The following is an 18,445-nucleotide window of genomic DNA, read 5'->3' as shown; positions in this document are numbered from 1 at the left end:
GTCAAAGTTTGGCATGTGGAAGAGCAGACAGGAGACTCCATGGCTGGAGCTTAGAACCTGCAGGTGATGAGGTGTGATCTTAGAAACCGCAGGAAGAAGTAAGGTTTGATTGTTGTGCAATGGAAAGCAATTTTAAGTGTGTTAAGCCTTGGTTCAATCTAATTGACAGTTTGGAGAAAAACCAAAAAGGCAAAACAGAAAAATCTCTCCTTCGCTGTTGGGTGGAGAATAGAATCTAGAGGCCAAGATACAAGTGAAAACCAGTTAGAAGACTCTTGCAGTCATTCATCTGAGATGATGATGATCTTGTCAGTGCAGAAAGAAGGGATGGCTTTAGCACATTTTTGAGTAGAGACAACAGGGCTTCCTGATGGCTAATGGGTGTAATAAGGACCAGAGTAAGACAGTCATCACTTCCAGCTCTGGGGTGTGAGCAATGAAATACATGCTGGTATTACTGAGGCGTGTCAGCTCAAACCATCTGAGCTGGTACTGAATGAGCCAGAAAAGACTAGAGAAGCAAAGACTTAAAGGCATGAGGGAAATAAAGAGATTGTTTTACCCAAGCTGAGTTCAAGATACCTATTACACTTGTAAGAGATGATATCAAGTAGACAGGTCTTGTGCATAGATGAGTCTGGAGCTTAGGAGGAAGGTTTTGAGATATAAATTGGGAACTCATTAGCATACAGATGGCATTTAAAGTCTTGGAACTGGATGAGATTACCTAGGGAGGGTGTAGAGAGGAGTTCAGGCCCACAGCCAAGCCCCGAGGCACTTCCAATTTGGAAATCTGGTATAAAGCAGGAGCCATCAGAGCAAACTTGTAACCTGTTCACATGCATCAGTGACTACAGCAGGCAGTGTTTCCCAGACTTATTTGACCTGGGAACCTTTTGTCACAGAGCATCCTACAGGCCTAGGGTTCCAAGGAAAACCTTTTGGGCAATACTATTTAAATCCTCATAGCTGCACTCCACTGTGGCACAATATATTAACTTCTAAGCTGACATAGGTTAAGTCTTCTCTCTTCAGGCAGAGAGGTGTTTCAATAAAAGCCCATCAGTTACTGGACAAAACAGTTCCTCGAAGATCTAGGCCAAAAAATACACCTACAGGAATCATACCTGTGCCAAATGCAGTAAAAAGGAAAGGAGGGCTGTTCCACCACGGCCTCATGGAGCCAGACCTCTCAGGCCAGAACTTCTAGCCTTTTTACATGAGTAATAGTTATTTTGTTGGAGGAGTGAGATTGAAAGTCTGAGGAGAGGCCCAGGGAGTAAATGCTCTTTGTGTGTGTGAACTACATAACTTTTTCCAGGATACTAGCATTTCAGTGTTTCTCTATCTATATACATTATACCAGAGAATCATCTGATGCTTTGGAAGGAGTTTATTTATTTATTTGGCCACACCATGTGGCTTGCAGGATCTTAGTTCCTGAGCCAGGGATTGAACCCAGGCCCTTGGCAGTGCAAGCACAGAGTCCTAACCACTGGACCACCAGGGAATTCAAAAGGAAAGAGATCATTTAGAAAAAGATATATTTCTCTATTTCCTGGTTAGTTTCTTTCTTTCTTTCTTTCTTTTTTAACACAAATGATAACATTTATCATGGAAAAAGCAGGCCAAATATAGGATTTCATAAACACTGGTAGGTAAACAAGTGAAAATATAAATGTAAATACACAGTAAAGGGGCTTGCCTGATGGCTCAATGGTAAAGAATCCGCCTGCAATACAGAAACCACAGGAGATGAGGGTTCAATCCCTGGGTTGGGAAGATCTCCTGAAGGAGAGAGCATGGCAACCCACTCCAGTATTCTTGCCTGGAGAATCCAATGGAGAGAGGAGGCTGATAGATCGCAAAGAGTCAGACACAACTGAAGTGACTCAGCTTGCATGCATAAAGTCAAGGCAAAACCTACAGCACTTTGCCTTTAAGAGGAAATGTAACGTTCTCCTGCAAAGGCAATCCCACCCAGAGCACGAATGCAGCTCCATCTCCCATAAAGATACCAGGTTTGCTTTCTGAACTTTGCCCAGTCCAACAATCTCAAAATGACGGCAAGAAGTGGCACTGAATAAATCACTAAGACAGATTCTTAACTTTCTATTGACTGTTACTCAATAAAGGCTTTTGTTTCTGTTTTAAAGAATAGAAACTTACTCAGGTATGCTTTTGGGATCTGAGGCAGCCCTAAGAACAGGTTTCTCTCTATAATACATTTTCCCTCCTCTTTCTCTCTGTGTGCCTCTTGCTCTGTATGTGTGTGTGTCTTTTTTCTCTCTATTACCACACATATTACATACACAGAGGCTCAGAGGGTGTATGTTCGTTCTCTCATAGGACTCTGAAATGTCTCATTTTTTAGTTATGTGCTAAAAGATCGTATTAAAATTCTCCATATTTGCACACCACAGTCTAAGTGAATCACATATGTTATGAACTGACTGTGTTCCCATAAAACTCATATATTGAAATCCTAACCCACAATGTGATGGTATTAGGAGGTGGGGCCCTTGGGAAGTAATTAGGTCATGAGGGTGGAGCCCTCACAAATGGAATTAGTGCTCTTAGAAGAAGAAACAAGAAAGATGATCTCTCTCACTCACGTGAAGATGCAGTGAGAAGAATAACATCTGCACACTACGAAGAGTGTCCTCACCAGACGTCAGCTCTGTCAGCGCTTCATCTTGGGCTTCGAGTCATCAGAACTGTGAAAAATAAATGTTTGTTGTAAGTCTATAGCCTTATAACAGATCACACTGACTGAGACAGTGTACCTGGTCTCAAGGTTTGCTTTATGGGCAGTCCAAGGTCCAGAGAGGAGAGACATGGCCAGTGGAAGCAGCCCTCCATGGGTTAGAGAAGCCTGAATTCTGCTCTTTTGGGGCTGTAGGCAGGTGGCTTCACTGGGGCCTCAAATTCCTCTTCTGCAAAGTGAGGAGACGTGGTGGAGATAAGATCTTTAAGATGCATTTTTCAGCGTTTATAGTCTGATTTTATGATTTTGAGATGGAGTGACTTGGCCGAGGTCAGTCTGGTGGCCCACGGCAGAACGGGAGCCACATCTTCTGTCACCTGTTCTATTTCATTGCATCAAACGGCATTTCCACTTAGAAAAGTTTAAGCATCAGCTCATCATTCTCATCTATTTGGATGGCTTTGGAGACACTGTAAGAAGGCAGCACTGTACAGTTTTTTTTTTTTAAGTATATATTTTAAGTCAATGAAACTTAGGTTTGGCTCTAGGGCCACTTTCAGCCCCATCACCTTGGAACAGCTACTTAGCTGCTTCTCAGCCTCAGTTTTTGTCCCCTGTGTGACAGGTGTATTCTGTACCTGCCTCACAGGGTTGCTGATCAGACTGAAACTGTCTGAAAAGCACCATGGCCGTGGTAGGCATAAACATTCTGTCTTTGTCCACTCAGGCTGTCGTAACAGAATACCATAGACTGGGCGGCTTAAACAACAGAAGTTTATTTCTTAGTCTTGGAGCTGGAGAAGTCCAAGGTCGAGGCACCAGCCAATCATCCACTGTCTGATGAAGTCCCATTTCCAAGTCACTCCTTCAATCCCTGACGTCCCTGCCCCTTCAGGGCAGAAGGACCAGCTAGCTCTTGGTCTCTTCTTACAAGTCCCACTCTAAGGGCTCCATCCTCATGATCTAATCACCGCCTGAGGTCCTCACCTCCTAATATCAACACACTGTACGGGGAGGGGGTAAGTTTTCAATATGCGAATTTAGAGAAGACACCCTCTTAATTATTTGGAGGAGATAAAGCACAGAGTTCATGAACCAGGATGAAAGGGAATCATGTGGTGGTTTTATTTTACATATTATTATTGTTGTTCAGCCTCTAAGTCGTGTCTGACTCTTTGTGACCCCATGGACCGCAGCTCTGTCTGCCACTGTCTTCTGGAGTTTGCTCAAATTCGTGTCCGCTGAGTTGGCGATGTTATCTAACCATCTCATCCTCTGCCATCTCCTTCTTCTGCCCTCAATCTTCCCCAGCATCAGGGTCTTTTCCAATGAGTCAGCTCTTGGCATCAGGTGGCCAAAGTATTGGAGCTTTAGCTTCAGCATCAGTCCTTCCAATGAATATTCAGGACTGGTTTCCCTTAGGATGGACTGGTTGGATCTCCCTGTAGTCCAAGGGACTCTCAAGAGTCTTCTCAAGCACCGTAATTCAAAAGCATCAGTTCTTCGGCACTCAGCCTTCTTTATGTTCCAGCGCTAGCATCCAAACATGAGTACCAGAAAAACCATAGCTTTGACTATATGGACATTATACCTTTTAGGTGTAAGTAATATTTATTAAAGAAATCCTTGCGGTTCTATCCCTCTGGTTGAGAATCTTTTCAAAATATTAGTTTATGTTCCTTCTTTGGAAAGCACACACAAAATATAATTGAATCTTTCTTGATGATTGAAGATCTTGCTATGCCTCAGGCTATTTACTCAGAACTTGAATTCAAATTATTCAACTGCCTAGATAAATACACAGAAGGTGCAAAACCTAGTTAGAATGTGTTGGACTCAGGGAATCTTCTAGAAGTTTATTGTTTGTTTTGAATTGAAATCTTTGTTAACAATTTCTTTGTGGTTCAAACTTCTAAACACGTACAAACATTCCATTTATAGATGAGGATCTTGGCTATGGTGTTCTGGTTAAACAAACAACCAACAGATTTTTGTCTTTTCCATTACTGCTTATTACAGCATGTTGAAGGTAGTTCCCTGTGCTGTATGGTAAGACCTTGTTTTTATCCACTCTATATGTACTACTTTGCGTCTGCTAATCCCAAACTCCCAACCCATCCCTCTCCTGCCTCCACCCTCTGCCCTGACACCCTCTAATTCTATGAGTCCGTTTCTGTTTCATAGATAAGTTCATTTGGGTCATATTTCAGATTCCACATATAAGTGATATCACAGTATTTGTCTTTCTCTTTCTGACTTATTTCACTTAGTATGATAATCTCTAGGTCCATCCACGTTGCTGCAAATGGCATTATTTCCTTCTGTTTTGTGGCTGAGTAATGTTTCATTGTATTTGTGTGTATACACATATATGTATACAAACACATATGCAATGCGTGTATGTGTGTATATATATATGTATATATATATACATATGTACCACATCTTTTTTTGAATGCCTACTTTGTTGAAGGACCTAAACCAGGCACAATTTTGAATGGGAGGAAATATAAAGATTAATTTGAGGCCTTAAGGAACATATGCTCTCATTGGGGAGGCAAAACATAAACTCATGAAGAAGTATCAGTTCAGTTCAGTTCAGTTCAGTCGCTCAGTCATGTCTGACTCTTTGCGACCCTATGAATCGCAGCACGCCAGGCCTCCCTGTCCATCACCAACTCCTGGAGTTCACTCAGATTCATGTCCATCGAGTTGGTGATGCCATCCAGCCATCTCATCCTCTGTCGTCCCCTTCTCCTCCTGCCCCCAATCCCTCCCAGCATCAGAGTCTTTTCCAATGAGTCAACTCTTCGCATGAGGTGGTCAAAGTACTAGAGTTTCAGCTTTAACATCATTCCTTCCAAAGAAATCCCAGGGCTGATCTCCTTCAGAATGGACTGGTTGGATCTCCTTGCAGTCCAAGGGACTCTCAAGAGTCTTCTTCAACACCACAGTTCAAAAGCATCAATTCTTCGGTCCTCAGCCTTCTTCACAAGACCCAAATAAATGAAAGAAGTCTTTATAAAGAAGTCAGTACTTGAAATGGGACTTGAACTGTGGTTGGATTTGGACCAGCAATGGTCTGTGATAGTGTTTCTGGAAGGGGGACCACTTCCAAGGCCCAAGTGTGGGCTCCTGCCTAATACTCAGAAATGAATTTTCCAAGGAGACACATGCGCTGACAAGGAAAGAGCCTTTATCAGGAAGGAGCGCCCAGGCAGAGAGCAGCAGCATAAGGGAGCCCAGGAGAATGGCTCTGTTGCGTGGCTAACAGACTCAGGTTTTATGGTGATGAGCTCAGTTTCTGGGTCATCTCTGGCCAATCATTCTGACTCAAGGTCCTTCCTGGTGGCCCAGGCATAACTCACCCAAGCTGGAGTCGAGTGAGATGGATTCTGGGAAACTGGTGGGACATATGGACTGGCATCTCCTCTCTCCTTTTGACCATTCCTGATTTCCTCTGGTTGGTAGTAGCTTGTTAGTTCCATGTTTCTTACCAAGACCTCCTGTTGTAAGATAACTCACGCAAGTGGTTGCGATTGTGTCTGGCCAGGGCGGGAGGAGGCTTCAGTGGGGTTCCCCTAGTGTTTGCTAGGGATGGGTCTTTAAAGTAGAGGGGATAATCTGAATACATGCACAAGGGGGATGGGAAGGCTTGGATATGTCCAAAGGACTACAGTTGTTCATTTCAGAGAAAATTAAGGCTAATGCAAGATATTTAGCTGGGAATTTCCTGGCTTCTGATACCATGTTCTAAAGATACAGATCTCTTGAAAAGTGTTTCTTAGGCCCCAGTAGTTGTGGAAAACTATGATATCCTGTATACTCTTTTGTAAATTAGTTTATTTCTGTGGGCTGATACTATGTAGATCCAAAAGAATTCACAGGGTTTTGAATTTGCCTGTTGTTAGAGGTCTAGACCCATCTCTTATACACCAGACAGCCCTACCAAGACCCATTCTCCTTCGTTGTAGAAAAGAACCTTTCCAGACACTGGTTAGGTCCTAGATTTGGATCTCCGTTGCCCTTCCCTAAACCCCTCAAGCCAGGAGCATGGAGGAGGGAGAGAAACAGGTTTCTCCAACCTCCCCGCTTGCCTTACCTGCTGCTTATTTGTCAGCTCAGCCCTGTGCCCACCCCCATCCCACACTGACTTCATGAAAAACAAGGTCAGTTTCTTCAGAGATAAAGAGCATTTCACCCATTTGATCAATGAACTTATACACTCCTTCTTTATGAAAATGGAAAATGAGAGAAAGACAGGAAAAGTCTGTGTAGGACCTTGGCATTGTGGAACACGAGTTAGTGTGCTTTGTGGACGCCATCACCTCCAGAGCAGGGAGAAAAACAAACAAAAGAACACACACCCACACACAAGCAAAAAAACCCCCATGACGTAGCCATGTGCACTCCACAATTGTTTTTAAGTCTTTTTTAATTTGCTACAATATTGCTTCTGTTTTATGTTTTGGTTTTTTGGCTGCCAGGCATGTGGGGATCTTAGCTCCCTGACCAGGGATTGAACCTGCAACCTGCTGCATTGGAAGGCAAAGTCTTAACCAGTGGACCACCAGGGAAGTCTCTGCATTCCACACTGAAGCATCTGGGCAGTGAGCCTCTTATTAAAAATTGCTGGATGGATAATCTCATGAACATTTTCAAGCACTGATTGGTTTGGAGGAGAGAAAAGAAAGATTGAGATTCTCAAACTCAGGTTTCCATCTGTAAAGAAAATCTAGACCATTCTGAAGAACATGACATTTTTGCTTTTTAAGAAGACCTACATTTTATCCCAAACACAAAACATGGAAGGCCCTTGGTCTAAGGCCTCCCTGTCTAGAGCCCCTTCTAGTCTTCTTTTTTTTTTTTTTTGATGGGGGTGTAATTTTCCCATTTCTGGTCTCTTTGTTTCTGCCCTTCACCTTCAATCATAATGCAAAACTGCTTCCCATATAGTGAAAAATTCCTTTCCTCACCAGGCACAGGACTCGAATGGTAGAAATGAAACAAAAAACCACCAAATTCACCCTCCTGGCTTTTAAGATAAAGAAAATGAGGCCCTGAAAGATAAAGTGGCCTTGTTGAGTATAGGGATGGCAAGAATGGAAGCAAGTGGTGGAAGTATATGATCATTCATATAGTATTTGATGGTCAACAGAGAGCCAACATACATGTGATGTTATAAAAGTTGTGATGTAGATGATATTAATATGTCCATTTTACAGATGCGGAAGCTGAGGCCCAGAGAACTCTCCTATAAGGGGAAAGAGCACATGCCTTTTTATCAGGTCACCTGCTTATGACAAAGCCTAATGACTCTGCAGTACCAAACTCTGCTCTGAAGGGCTGGGCATACAGAGATGAATGGCACTGCCCACATGCTCATATCTATTGGGAAAAGGCTTTCATCTGCCTGTGATGTGGGAAACCTGGGTTTGATCCCTGGTTTGGGAAGATCTCCTGGAGAAGGGAAAGGCTACCCACTCCAGTATTCTGGCTTGGAGAATTCTATGGACTGTCTAGTCCATGGGGTTGCAAAGAGTCAGACTCGACTGAGTGACTTTCACTCACTTCACTTCACTCAAGGCCACCCACAGGGTATTCTAATGCCGTCAAAAAAATTACTGAAGTTGTAGAGGGTCTGGTCTTATAGGGTCATTTGACTCTGTCCTTAACATGACTGTGTGGAAACTTTAGAAAGGAAGGGACAGTTCTTCTGCACAGAAACCTACATTTTAAACTGCGCACAGTGAGAGTCTGTAAAATGTGAAAAGCAGTAGAGTTGGCTCAAGGTTACAGAGACATTTGGAGTTTAATTGGAAATAGAGGTGAGGTAGGAACGAATCCACTGCAGTATTCTTGCCTGGGAACTCCCATGAACAAAGCAGCCTGGCGGGCCACTGTCCTTGGGGTCACAAAGAGTCAGACATGACAACAACTAACCAGTAACAGCAGGGATGAACTGAGGGCTTTCTGGCCTCTTCTTAACCTGTCTTGTTCTGTCCTTTGTGAGCAGTACCCTGCCTTTTCACAGTGACACTGACAAGCACAAGCTCTCCCCACCCCCGCCCTTTTATTCTTGGTAAAAGAATCGGATCAACAACTAGATCATACCCTTCATGGATGGTGAAAAAACTCATCTGGAACTTCTGTTCATCTAAGACAAGTAGGCAAACCACTGCCTGTTTTTGTAGGCTCATGAGCTAAGAATAGTCATTACATTTTTAAAATTTTATTTCTTTATTTTTGGTTGTGCTGGGTCTTCGTTGCTACGCACAGGCTTTCTCTCATTGAGGGAGCTACTCTTCATTGCAGTGAGCAGGCTTCTCATTGCAGTAGCCTCTCCTGTTGCAGAGCACAGAATTTACGCATGTGAGCTTCAGTAGTCGTAACTCGTGGGTTTAGTTGCCCTGGGACATGTGGAATCTTCCAGGACTAGGGATCAAACTGGTATTCCCAGCATGGTGAAGTAGCCTCTTAACCAGTGGACCACCAGGGAAGTCCCTACTTTTTCAAATGGTTGAAAAATCAAAAGAAGAAGAATATTTTATGCCATGTGAATACAATATTAAATTGAAATGTCAAAGGCAATAAAATGTTACTGGGCTGGCAGGCACTTTTATCATTTGCATGATGTTTGTGGCAGCTTCTGTGCTACAGCAATGGAGCTTCATGGTTGCAGCAGAGATTATATGGCCCTCAGAGCTTTAAATATAAATGGCAACCCACTCCAATATTCTTGTCTGGAAAATTCCACGGACAGAGTAGCCTGGTAGGCTACAGTCCATAGGGTCCCAGAGAGTCGGACAGGACTGAGTGAGCACACACATACATTCAGCCTTCAAACATATAACCTTCGTCAGCCCCTATCTTAGAGCACTAACCATACCGTATGAGAATTGATTCTGTTCACATCCATTTCCCAAGCTAGACCTTTGAGCTTATGAAAGGCTCCATATTTCTCAGAATGAGGCTTCATTCCTGGTTGGCTTTCTATAAATGTTTGCAGGATGAAAAGAGGAAACGAATGTATGCTGTGAGCTTAGGCAAATCAGTTCCCTTTTCTGGGCCTCAATTTCCCCTTTTGTGAAATGAGAGCATTGGCTATGGTGAACTAGATCTCTTCTAGCTCCAACATCCTATTTTTTATATTAAAAAAGCTATAACTAAAAATCAATATATCACATTTAGTTCACTGAATCTTATTTCCCCCCAGTTTGGGTTTTCCTTTAGTGACTTCTGATTACTGGTTGGTTTCCCAGGTCTGTCAATATCATGAAAGGGATGCCTGACCAGCTAACTTAGGTGGAGTGTCTGATGTTAGTGGTGTGGTATGTACATTGTACGTAATGTGAAAATTCATCACAAATCAAAAACTTCCTTTCTTCAAGTCCCCTTGTCTTGCATGAATTAATGACATAAACAATATTCTTAGGGGATGGTCACTGTTAAGAATCCGGGGATTTCCCTGGTGGGAACTCCACACTCCCAAGGCGGGAAGCCTGGTCAGAGAACTAGATGCCACGTGCCACAACAAAGACCCAGCATGGCCGAACAAATAAGTAAATACTTTAAAAAGAAACTGAAAAAAACAAAAACAAAAAGCAGGCCTCCCCTAGCAGTCTAGTGGTTAAGATTCCCTGCTTCCACTGTAAGGGGCCTGGGTTCGATTCCTGGTCAGAGAACTAAGATCATGATGCTTGGTGTGGCCAAAAAAAAGAATCTGAATGTGTGGAATCCAAAGAGCACACTCTGGATTTATGGCCACTTCTCATCTCCATGAAGATGCATCTATGTGATAGGCCTAGAAATGAGTCGTCTGCCCTTACTCAGAATTTTTGCTACTTAACAAAAACTTATTAATTGAAAAGTCCTCCTCTAAACCTCAAGAGCAGTCAGGACTATGCCCTGAGGTGGTGTTTGGTGGACACCTTCACACAGGGTTATGTGTTATTACCGTGATTTCATTTAAATCGTTATCCTGCTCTGTTTCCTCCCAGAAGGGTCTCTGCCTCTTCCTAGCCAGCCGTTGTCAAGGGGACAGAATCTTAGAATTGAGGCTCATGAGACATGAGGATGCAGGCTTGCCTGTCATCGGGCCTGATGAAAATTTCCTGCACGGAAGTCAAGACCAGCTCTCATGCGTTAGGTGCAGTTTGTTTTCTGGATTCTTCCGTTTCCCTTTCTACCCTTCCCCCCAGGTTTCTAACACTGTCCACTGGTTATCCTGGGCCACTCCCCTGAGGCAATCAGCGTGGGAAACTCTCAAGCTTTCAGTTCAGTATCTCCTTTCCCTGTCTCTGCTAAACAACCAGCAGTGAGGTAGAGTGGACAAGGGTAAAGCCCCTAGAATCCGATTAGCCTGAGACTCAGCTTCTCCCAGGTGACTCAGTGAGTAGAGGAGATGAGGGTTTGATCCCTGGGTGGGGAAGATCTCCTGAAGGAGGACATGGCAACCCACTCCAGTACTCTTGCCTGGAGAATCGCACGGACAGAGGAGCCTGGTGGGCTACAGTCCATGGGGCCGCAGAGAGTCAGACATGACTTAGCAAGTGCGCCAGTTTCCCCACTGCATTGGTGAGGCTGCAGTTCCTCTTATCTGCTAAATGGAGATAATATTAATACTTCTCATCTACCTCCACTAATCATCCAGAATCCCTTAAAAGCAAAGACCATGCATTATTTATTCTTTTTTATCTCACACTCCTCGGTACAAAGCATGCATTAAATAACTGACATGGGCCTCATATAGGCAGAATGGAACTGACCTTACGTAGATTCATGAATGATCATGAAATGTGGAGTGTATGAACTAAAAGGGACTCAAAGCCCCATCTGTTCAGTGAGAGCAAATGAGAGGCAGATGTACACCACCTCCCACTTGTGTGCTAAACAGACAGAAAGAGTCAGTATATTCTTTCCAGCTGGGTGTCCTTCCTGACCTGGGCTTCACAATCTTCAACAACGCTCTTTGGAAAGCCATCGTCATTCGACTCTGTTATGGCTGGATGGAAAAAAAAACAACCTATATACTCTTCCTGAATGCAAATTCCACCTTAGAAACCTAGACCTAAGAGAGATGATATCACTTGGCCAAGGGCACAGAAGTAATCGCAGGGTGAGCTGGAGCTAGAATATAGGGGTCCAGGTTCTTCATCCAGCGCTCTGTCCACTGCATATCAACTGAGTTCTAACACAAGTCTCGATGCCTTCACACCAAGGCGTGAGCACTGGGGGATATTTCTAGCAAGGACACGTGTTTTGTTTTGCTTCCTTTGTTCTTGTTTTGTTTTTTGGAAACGGGAGAACAATTTGGGAGGCAAGTAAATTATTCAATGCACTTTCACTGAGGACAGGCAAAAGAGCAGAGAAGCAAAGGTCCCCAGAGAGCAAGTTAGATAAAAAGAGGACTCTGCCCAGGCCTTATAGATCCATAAACAAGTAGTGAAAAAAAACACACAACAGGCTGATAAGTGAGCTAACAGAGATACACTTATCTCTGTTAAGGGTTAGAGGGCATGACCACTCAACAGTTAGAGAGGTCTCGGAGGGCTTAACTGAGGAAGTAATTCTCCCTAAAAAGAGTCCAAGTACTCCAGAACGAAGAAGGGAGTGGTGGTTGAATCATAGGGGACTGTGTATGCAAGGATACAACCTGGAAAGAGCCTATACATATAGAGAGATTCGCAAAAGTTTGGCATGGAAGGGATGGTGGATGTGGTGAATGGAAGAGAAGGGAGGGGAATAGGGCTGTGTCAGAAGAGGTTTCTGGATAGATAAGCGAACACAGCCTGCTTTGAAAAAGTCTACAAAGGCTGATAAGACAGATATGTGTGTGTATATATAATTATAGTGCATGATACAATGATCCAAGGTTTTTCAGAGGATCAAAGGACGTTCAGGGAACTCAGAGGTGATTTCCCACTGGGGGTTAGAGAGTATATCACTGATTAGTCAGGCAGGGTTGGAACTGGTCCTTTTGAACTTGGAGGATTCAGGTAGAAGTGAAAGGTCTGCAGTGTAATTACCTACCCAATTGTGTTCTCTCTAAATTGGAGTGTGATTGCTTTACAATGCTGTGTTATTTTCTGCTGTACAATGAAGTGAATGAACTATACATATACATATATCCCCTTCCTCTGAGACCTGCCCCCCTCCTCAATCCCACCCATCTAGGTCATCTGGGTTTGACATATTTACACTCAGTTCAGTCAGTTCAGTTCAGTACCATGTGTAAAATAGGGAATCTGTGGTATAGCATAGGGAACTCAGCTTGGTGCTCTGTGATGACCCAATTGTGTTCTTTTTGGTTCATATCTTTAACTTAATGGAGCAGATCCTAAACCTCAACACACTGCCCATTCCCCTTCTGTAACATGCGGTCTGTTTTGTTCAGCCCTCTATCACCAGCGCCTAGGACAGTGCCTGGCACCCAGGAGGTGCCAAATTAATATTTGTGGAATCGGTCTTTTCAGTGATGTACTTTTACCAGGGCAACCACAAACTCTAGATTTTTTCAGAGTGTCTTTTAAGATATCCTGTCCCTTAGTTGCCATTAGTACAACTGTATCTGTCATGCATCTGTAGTTCTGACTTAGAAAATATGGACACACATGGGAAAGCTTCATTCTCATTTTCAAAAACTTTCCCTATGCCAGCTGGAGTGTTTGGGAGGAAGGTGGGAAGAGAATGTGGTTTTCTGGAGAGCACACCATTTCTGGGCTGGCGGCCGCAGCCACTCCCTTCTGCGTGGTTGGCTGCCCACATGGTCTCAGAGCAGGGCAACCCCTCTGTCTTGTTCTTTGTCCACGGAACACACAGACTTTGGGAATCGTGGATGAAAGTGGAAAGTATTAGCAACTCAAAAAGGATGTAGCTGGGTGTTTGTGGCCTTATTTGGGTCTTTCCAAACAAGTTTTTGGCTGCTCTACTGGGAGAGAAAAACTTCTACTTCTGAGGAGATGAAAGAATATGCTGTTTCACAGGCTTCGCATCTGCTCCACACTCCCTGGAATGTAACATTCAGTGTGCTTGATTCTCATTGCCAAATGGACCATCAGTATCAACCCTATATGTTCCCCTCCCCCCATTGTCTTTGTTTAGTTTTAGGTTCAGATGTCAAAATTACGAGGTGTGTATAGGTTTTTGTTTGTTTGTTTGTTTTGATTTAAGAAAGAGGCTTGCATTATATTCTGACTTTCCACAGCCTATCTCTTCCTCTCTGAAAATTTTAAATCCCTTTTGTACTTAGAAAACAATAGAGAAGGCTGCCTTTCCTTTTTTTTTTTTTTTTAAGTTTCCTATTTTGTATTGCGGTATAGCCATTAATAAACAATGTGTGATAGTTTCAGGTGAATAGTAAAGGGATTCAGCCATAAATATACTTGTATCCATTCTCTCTCCAAACTCGCTTTCCATCCAGGCTGCCGCATAACACTGAGCAAAGTTTCCTGTGCTACACAGTAGGTCCTTCTTGGTTACCCATTTTAAATATAGTGGTGTGTACATGTCCACCCCCAAATCCTTAATCCTCCCTTTCCCCCTAAATATCCCATGTCCCCATCCTTCCCCCTGGCAACCATAAATCCATTCTCTAAGTCTACGAGTCTCTTTCTGTTTCATAAGTCAGTTCATTTGTATAATTTCTTTTCAGATTCCACATAGAAGGGATACCATATGGTATTTCTCCTCCTCTGTCTGATTGACTTCACTCAGTATGACGGTCTCTAGGTCCATCCATGCTGCTGCAAATGGCATTATTTCATTTTTTAATGTCTGAGTAATATTCATATATATATATTTTATATATATACATATGTGTATATGTACCACATCTTCTTTATCCATTCCTCTGACAATGGACAGTTAGGTTGCTTCCACGTCTTGACTATTGCAAACAGTGCTGCAATTAACACTGGGGTGCATGTATCATTTTAGGCCATGTTTTTCTCCAGGTATATGCCCAGGAGTGGGATGGTAGGGTCACATGGTAGCTCTGAACTTTCAGGTGGCTCAGTGGTGAAGAACCCGCCAGCCAATGCAGGAGACGTAAGAGACTCGGGTTCGGTCCCTGGGTCTGGAAGATCCCCGGAGGAGGGCATGGCAACCCACTCCAGTATTCTTGCCTGGAGAATCCCATGGACAGAGGAGCCTGGCAGGCAACAGTCCATAGGCTCACCAAGAGTGGGGAATGACTGAAGTGACTTAGCACGCACGCATGCATAGCAGCTCTATTCTTAGTTTTTTAAGGAACCTCCATACTGTTCTCCGCAGTGGCTGTATCAATTTATATACCCACCAATGGCATAGGAGGGTTCCCTAGAGACGACTGACTTCCTTAATTGTTTAATTATCCTCCCATTCACCCAAAATGAAAACTTTTAGAGCTATCTCCTCTATTCCTCTCACCGCTTCATCCTCCAGCCCTCTTAATTCTGTCCCCAAATTATTCTCACATGTATCCCCTCTCGCCCTCAGTCTCTCAATCTGGGTCATTCCAGCAGCCTCTTAGCTGACTTCCCTAAACTCCAAGATCTCCTAATCAAGCCAGTCTTTGCATTGCTTCCTCAACAACAAATGAAACTGTGACACCATCCTCCCCTAAAGCCTATGATACTCTCTTCTTCCAAATGAAATGTAAAATCCTTGGTATAATCAAGACTGTGTTGAGTCTTGACAATGCTTTCTCAGTCAACCTTGGGAAATGAAAAACGAATAGAAGAAAATTTAATTTATACAATAAACTAGATATATTACATAAAAACTGTTGTCTAAAAATCCACTGCAAATGTGTATCTGTATGTGTATATATATATCATGTAGATAGATAGACGGACAGGTGTGTATATATACACAAATGTTACAGTGATTATTTGAGTTATTAGGCAAGCTGACAAAGTCTCTTCATTGTGTGATTTTAGACTGACTACTGAGTGTGTGTGCTGTTTGGAAAATTTACTCAGCAATTCAAAGAAATAAAACAGAAAAGCCACTAAAATTTAAAGTTATTTTTAAGAAATATAGCTTGACTACTGTCCCTGAAGGTGACAAGATGGACAGACAACTCCATTGGTCTTTGCAGCTAATGTTTGCTATGTGCTTACAGTATGCTAGGTCACGTTCTAAGACCTTTGCAAGCATCAGCCTTAGAAACACACTAAATCGCCTACACATGAACCTTCAGGTTGTGACCTTTCAAAGAGGTGAACATGCGTTTGCCTGTCCAACCACGTAAGTCAGTGCATGCGTCTGGCATCCATCGTCAAGTGCGTGCATCCTCTACAAGTGGTTGCGCTTTTGTGTACGTTACTGTAAAGTGCTGTACGGGGTACAGTAGTACCATATCTTGACTTCAAGCCCGGGATGTCCAGAAGCAAGTGTAAGAGCAGCAGGGCTGTGGGTTGGTATTGCTAAGAAGGGCCAGCTGTTGTATTGTACTACTGTACTTTTCAAGAAACTGTACTGTAAAATTAAAATTGCTTTCTTTATTTTCTCTCTTTATTTAAAACATTTATTTATTTATTTGACTGTGCCAGATCTTAGCTGCTGCAGGCAGGATCTTCAATCAGTCTTTATTGCGGCATGTGAGATCTTTGGTTTTTTTCTTAAGTATTCAGTATTCTCCACACTTACATTGCTTAGGAGATCCAGTTTAGTATAGGCACTATTAAGAATAAATTCTATCAAATATATTGACTGGAGATGTTAGGTATACTTCTTTATGCTGGTGTGTGGAAAACTTTGCCAGACTTAAATATTAAGTCACATTAACTAAATTACTTTAGGTTCTCCATAACATGAATTGATTTTTTTGTTGATATTATTTTCTAAGCTATTATCAATTTTGTTATTTATGACTTAGGCAAGTGAGATCTTTAGGAGCAGTATGCAGTTTAATTTTTTGTGTTTGTTTTTTATGTATTATCTGCGTGAAAGGTATCATAAGCCTCTTACAGCACATTACTGTATAGCCGATAGTGTTAGTTCGGTTCCTAGGCTAAGTTTGTTGGACTTACGAACAAATCGGACTTACGAACATGCTCTTGAAACAGAGCTCACTCCTGTGTAGGAGACTTACTGTATTGCTTGTCACACCAATCTTATAAAATAGATATTATAGTTTTCTCCACTTAACAAACAAGGAAACGGAGGCGCAGGAGAATAAATAGCTTGCCCGAGGTCATGCTGCTGCTGCTGCTGCTGCTGCTAAGTCTCTTCAGTCGTGTCTGACTCTGTGCGACCCCATAGGTGGCAGCCCACCAGGCTCCCCCGTCCATGGGATTCTCCAGGCAAGAACACTGGAGTGGGTTGCCATTTCCTCCTCCAATGCATGAAAGTGAAAAGTGAAAGTGAAGTCGCTCAGTTGTTTCTGACTCCCAGCGACCCCATGGACTGCAGCCCACCAGGCTCCTCCGCCCATGGGATTTTCCAGGCAAGAGCACATGCAGGGAGTGGTAAACGCAGGCTTTGAATTGAGGCAGCTTGGCTCCTAAGTCCCTGCTCTAAATGACTCCCCCAGGTTAAGAGCCACTGCAGAGTTATCTGGGAGAGTCAAGGCCACTTCACAGGAGAGGGCGCACAGCAAGGGTCTAAAGCCATCGGCGAGAGACTGGCTGGGGACAAGGCTGGGATGTCAAGACTGGGGACTGGGCGGATGATGTTTATTGAGGTCATTTTGGTGCTGGGGATATTTTGACATTTACACTTACTTCATTTCTATGAAGGGTAAAGTGATCAGTTCTCAACTTTTAAGAAAAGCATTGTGCATGCTGTGCAGGAGAAACTCAGTCTAACGTCAGGATGAAATGAGGGTCAGAGGGTGGAGTGAGTCAGAGATGTGATGGAAGATGACAAAGCTGAGGAATGGGCTGAGGTTGTTAAACATGTTCAGAAAAAAGCAAAACAGCTAACTAGCGGCAAGCTGCTATATAACACAGGGAGCCCCGCTGGGCTGTGACAACCTCGAGGGGTGGGAAGGGGGGGAGAGAGGGGATACACATATATAATTAGGACTGATTCTCTCTGATGTATGGAAGAGACCACCACAACACTGTAAGGCAATTACCCTCCAATTAAAAAAAAAATTTCACTGATTTTTTTTAAAAAAGAGATTGGTTGATATTTAGGGTCACAGAATGTCCGTGATGTCAAAATGGGCTAAACAAACTGTTCTCCTTCAGAGCGTAACTTGCAGAGGAAGAGGTTAAGCAGTAAGTGCTAACCACAGCCTGCCTTGGGCAGAAGCAGAAGGAAGCCTCCGGCCCAGTGATGGGAGGGAAGATGCTTTCTGTTCTGGTTGTCAGAGGGGCCAAGAATCAAAACACCGCTGTTGCAATGGATGAGTTTACAAAATTACAGGAAGTGTGACACAACTTGAAAGACAAGACACACTGTGGAAACATCTTCAAGTTGTACTTTTTGCTTTGGAGTATTTCCCATCTGGAAACTGAGATTTGATGAAATGGCATCACCTCGGGTATTCCCATGGATCAAGACGAATAGAGTATTGTGAGAAGATTGGAATATAGAACCAGGTTCAAATCAGGCTCCATCACTTGCCAGCTGTGTATCTAAAGGCAAATTTCAACCTCTCTGATCTCAGCTCCTACACTGATCAAAAGAGAATAATAACCCTACCTAAGTCCCAGGGTTGTTGTGGGTCTTCAACTGTGACTCAGCTAGTCAGCAATCAGTAAATATTCATCAAATGGCAAGAGTGGTTAGTGGGATTACAGCTGA

At 43.1% G+C, this 18,445-nt stretch overlaps 1 protein-coding gene across 3 annotated transcripts in view; it reads right to left on the bottom strand.

The window, feature by feature from the left end:
* PICALM (phosphatidylinositol binding clathrin assembly protein) overlaps positions 1-18,445 on the bottom strand; it is a 259,498-nt gene that overhangs the window by 144,078 nt on the left and 96,975 nt on the right. For all 3 annotated transcript variants that reach the window (XM_060403877.1, XM_060403875.1, XM_060403879.1), the window contains one exon: positions 2,616-2,717. The gene's annotated coding sequence lies outside the window, so the exon portion shown is untranslated. The remainder of the gene's footprint in view (positions 1-2,615; positions 2,718-18,445) is intronic.

This window comes from Ovis aries, chromosome 21 (genome assembly GCF_016772045.2).
Source record: "Ovis aries strain OAR_USU_Benz2616 breed Rambouillet chromosome 21, ARS-UI_Ramb_v3.0, whole genome shotgun sequence".
NCBI lineage: Eukaryota > Metazoa > Chordata > Mammalia > Artiodactyla > Bovidae > Ovis > Ovis aries.
Note: the sequence above shows the minus strand (reverse complement) of the source record. Positions and strands in the feature narration are given on the sequence as shown.